Source organism: Tupaia chinensis, unplaced genomic scaffold, assembly GCF_000334495.1.
Source record: "Tupaia chinensis unplaced genomic scaffold, TupChi_1.0 Scaffold000282_1, whole genome shotgun sequence".
Taxonomy (NCBI): Eukaryota; Metazoa; Chordata; class Mammalia; order Scandentia; family Tupaiidae; genus Tupaia; species Tupaia belangeri.
This window is the reverse complement of record NW_006159765.1, coordinates 473,714-478,964: the sequence shown is the minus strand read 5'-3', so window position 1 is coordinate 478,964 and position 5,251 is coordinate 473,714.

Genomic DNA, 5,251 nt, shown 5'->3' with positions numbered 1-5,251 from the left:
GTACAGATATTGTGTTAAATAACCAATGATCACTTGAAAAGGCATGGAGAAAGGTATGAACTTTATGGACATGTGGCACGAACAGTACCACGGTGCCCAGAGTTCAGAAAAGTCCTATCTCTAAGGTTCTAATGTTGTCATCTGGAAATGCTAATAATTTTATCTTTATACTTGTGTTTCATGTGCAAAGCCTGATGGGGCAAGAGTATGCATGTGAACAAAATACATATGCATAATATCTGTGCCCAGTACTGTTTCTCATCTCATCTTCACATACTATTTGCAATGTCCCATAAGCACAGAATTCTGGTGTGCCCCAGTGCAAGGTAACGATGCTATGACTGTAGCTAAGAAAGTGGAGTCATTGGCAACCAGCCACATTTTCCTTTCAACCAGAACTTGTTTCAAAAGTAGTAAGAAAACATTAAGTTATTAAGGACACAAAAGACCAGGAAAATATGATTCTCTTTTATTCATGTTACTACATTGTATTAGCCAGACACTGATGCTGGAAACGTTGACATAGAAGAGGAAGATAAGACAATTGCATTTCCTTTTCTTCACTCACCAGTGAGTCAAATGTAGAGAGTCATGGTAGAATATACACATTTCTAGAAGGTAAATAAACACTAGTTCATAACTTACTTTAATGAAATATTTCTACTTTTGTGGTCATAATAAAATGCACATTCATGTGCAATATGCAAAAAAATAAGCTCCATACTTTTTGTGATTCCACAAATGAGTTCAGTGCCTTATATCTGCATTTTCAATTACTGTCATAAAATATAAAGATTAAAATTCATGTGCTAGTAATTTATTATTTTTAAATCGAGAAAGACATTAATCAAATAACAGAAAACCCATACCAAATTGAGAAAGAGAGACTTTATATTTAAGCATTTTTGAATTCAATCCTTTTATTGCATTTCTGTCAAGACTGACCATGTTTATGAACTGGCAAAAAAATCTATTGCAACTTCACTCCTGGTTATCTTAAACCTACTGAAGAGTTTTTCAAGAATTCTATCATTCTCTCTTCTTAAATTGTGTCATTTATGGACTTAATGTTGAAAATATCTGTGAAGATTCTGATTAGATTACATGCAATAAGTTTCAACATACCCTACTGCTCAGTCTTTGGATTTCTTCAGCAACAGTTCAAGGATATTTTGATGTTGCATCCTCATTGACCATATGTTCCTATGAGTCAAGACTTCAATGAACACCCCTCAATTACAGCAAACCAACATATTCAAACCTGAATTCTGAAAATGGAGCATTCATATTAATATGTAACCTAATCAAAGTTAATGTTTTATTTTCCTTTGGTATTAATATAAAATGTTTGTTATCTACACATTTATATGCTATACAGATTCTTGCGGATACAAATCAGCAACTCTTTCCCTGCTTACTTCAACTCTTCCCAAATAAACCTATTCTACAATGGCTGATTAAAAATCTCCTTGTGAGGCCAATGGTAATCATTCAGAGGCCTTGATGCAGAGAAGAACTGATTCCTTCATTGAGAAGGGAGATCAATACTGTCAGCCCAGAATCCTATGGGATGATTATGGGTTCAAACATCATGCTTATTTCTGTTTGTTCTAATCCCACACCATTTTTCAAAATTGCACTTCTGTACATCTACCCTTAATTAAATATAAGCAATTTAGCCATAATACATAGTTATTTGGTGTGTTTCTACTCAGTGTCTTGAATCAGGATTTGTGTTTGATTTGAAATATCTCCTCTCAACTATAGAAGAGAATAGATTCCATCAAAGATGGCAAAGCAGTTTTCTGATTTTTATAGTGGCGTCCTAATTTTCTCTTTCTTTTTCTTTCTTTCTGTCTTCTTCCTCTCTTTTCTTTCTTTTTTTTTTTTTTTTTTTTTTTTTGGGGGGCGGGGTTTTTTGGAGAGGTTTTTGCCATAGGGCGTGTGCACTCACCAGAAAGACAGAGAGACACAGGAACATAGAAAGCGAGAAATCACCCCCTGGGGGGATGGCCACACCACAGTCTCCTTTCCTTCATTCTCCCCTCGGGATCTTAGGCACACACGCACACGTGCCTGGTGTGAGTTTAAGTCTCCGGGTCCGGGACTCGAACCATGTCAGCTACATGGGAGTCCAGTGACATAGCAATTATGCTAACTGCTGGTCTTTCTTTTTCTTTCTTTCTCTTTCTTTCTTTCTTTCTTTCTTTCTTTCTTTCTTTCTTTCTTTCTTTCTTCTTCTTTCTTTTTTCTTTCTGTCTCTTTTTCTTTCTCTCTCTTTCTCTTTCTTTTCTCTCTCTCTTTTTTTTCTTCCTTTCTTGGTTTTTCTTTCTTTCTTCTCTCTTTCTTTCATAAGTCTGAAATATATAGAAGAATCCCCCAAAGGTTCTATCTACTGCTATCTTTAGCCAGCCCCAGAACATGGGCATACCATACACGTTCAGGGAAATCTCTGGATATGAACACCAAATCTTTTCATGTGGATCAACATTGCATGATGTTGCCTTACAGCTACATCACCGTTTGGCTCCTGAGTTGTGCTTTGAAGGTGATCAGTTTGATATTTGTTTTTGTGTATTCGTGAGAATACACAAAAACAGCCTTGTAAACCACAATCTTTGTAATCATGAATCACTATGCCACCTCTTGCTCTACATTACCCATGTCTCATCTCCTTTTTACAAATAAATTACTGCTTATTCTTCTAATACATTAAGAAGTTAATGTCAGAGTTCAATTGTTTTGGAAGGTTTTTTTTTTTTTTGCTATAGGGCTCGTGCACTCGCCAGAAAGACAGAGAGAGACGGAGAGACAGAAAGCGAGAAATCACCCACCAGGGAGGATGGCCACACCGCAATTCCTTCTCCTCCATTCTCCTCTCGGGATCTTGGGCACGCACGCACACACGCCTGGTGTGTGTTTAAGCCACCAGGTCCAGGACTCGAACCGCAGTTGACTATGTGGGAGTCCAGCGACATAGCTATTAAGCTAACTGCTGGTACCCAGAATTCCATTTTAACGGTCTGACCACTCCTGATACTAGTGAAGGTTTAGGATTGAATAAGATAGTATACTGGGTATAAATTACACATATGCTATGTTGAGTAAATTATGGTGAAGGAGACAAATAGAAAAAAAAGTTGATTACTTCAAAATAAAATGAAAAAGGTAAATGAATATACAAGAATACAAAGTACAATAGAAAATAATTATCACGATGACAGTATTAAATCCAGTATATTAGTAATTACATAAAAATAAATGGACACTCCAATTGGAAGTCAAAATTGTAGAAATGAACAAAAGAACCAGATAATTTTAATGAGCTATGAGATTTTATTTTTCTTTTATTATCTATACTTGTTTTCTAAAATTACCATCTAACCATTTTTTTTTTTTTTAAAGAGAGAGATTTTTGCTATAGGGTACATGCACTCTCCAGAGAAACAGAGCGAGACAGAGACAGAAAGTGGTAGGGATGGGCACACTGCAGTCCCCCCTCTTCCATTCTCCTCTTCGAATTTTGGGCACACACACACATGCCCAGCATGAGATTTAAGTCTCTAGGTCTGGGACTCAAATGGTGGTTGACTGCATGGGAGTCCAGGGATGTAATTGTTACACCATCTGCCCGTCCCTTTTTTCTAAATATTTTAACATTGAGAATTCAAGTCCTATTCTGATATTAATAAATTTTATAAATTTCTAAGTATAGGTGATTATTACAAAATACTTTAACTTATCATGCTTTATTATCAAAATATTTTTATATTTAAGTTTTTATTTTTACCTTTATAAATGATACAAGATCTTTACTATAATGTCCAAATACTTGGTAGAAAACAAAGGAAAATTTTAATCAAAGTATACAAATAATTAAGTTTATATTATTCACAATTTAATTTTATTGAAAATTCTGAGTAATAAATGCAATCTGAGGGATAACAATAATATTTGAAACAGTGATAATTACTGTGGCTTTCTAACAGAGATTCAAGTAGAACTTTATATGAAATCACTAAAAACATATTGTCTAGTAAAAACTAGATAGAAATTATGTTATAAAATGAAAGGTTAAAAAGTGTTTATGAGTAGGACCAGCTGTTAATGTAATGGCTATGTTGCTGGACTCCCATGTAGTCGACCATGGTCTGCGATCCGGACCCAATGACTTAAAACTCACGCCAGGCACGTGTGCGTGCATGCCCAAGATCCTGAGAGAAGAATGGAGGAGAAGGGATTGCAGCGTGGCCATCCCCCCTGGGGGTTGATTTCTCGCTTTCTGTCTCTCTGTTTGTCTCTGTCTGTCTGGCGAGCGCAGGCGCCCTATAGCAAAAACCTCTTAAAAAAAAAAAAAGTGTTTATGGGGAGCTAGCGTGTGGTGTGGAGATGAAGGTGCTAGAAGCTCACATGCCTGACTGCAGTTTAAGTCCTAGGTCTAGCAGCTTGTTTTCTCACTTTCCCTCCTCTCTTTCTGCTTCCCTTTGTGAACACAAGTACCTTATAGCAAATTAAAAAATCATCATCATAATAATAAATATAATAAAATAAATAACTTTTTTTAAAAAAGGAAAGGTAATTTTTTAGTCAGCTCATCCTGATGTTTATGGTGGCTGGACCCCATGTGACTGACAGTACGGGTGCAGTTCTAGACCCATTGGCTTATGAAACAGTGTAGGCCCATGTGTGCATGCCTATAATCTTTCAGGGAGAAAGACAGAAGAAAACAGAAATTAGTGTGATCAGTTGGAGGTGGGTACTTTCTGGTTTCCTCTCTCTCCTTCAATCTCTCTTCAGAAAAGTGCACATGCCCTTTGACAAATCAATATTAAAAAAAAAAAGTAAAGGACAGGTAATTTTCATAGGTAAACTCACATATAAACCACTTTCAAAAGCTGCCGCTAAATCACTTCATTTAATGATGTTGACACTTTAAATATGTTAGGAATTTGATAGTAAAAGACTCCTTGATTAAATTTAAAAGAAAAAAAGAGGGAAAACCCTAAACCTGTAGAGAAAAGTTATTTTTCAATACATTATAAAGCATTTATTTATTAACATGTCTTTTCCAAGGAAGAACTGAAAAATACTCCCAGCTATCTCTTAAATGTAAGTTAGTTCTAATTTTTATCCATAACATTGGACTATTGATTTGTTTATCAAGTAACAGAACTCCTTTCTGATAAATATGTAGGTAAAGATAGAAAGCTATTGATAGAACTTTTGGGGAAAATGAGGTACAGAAAGAAAC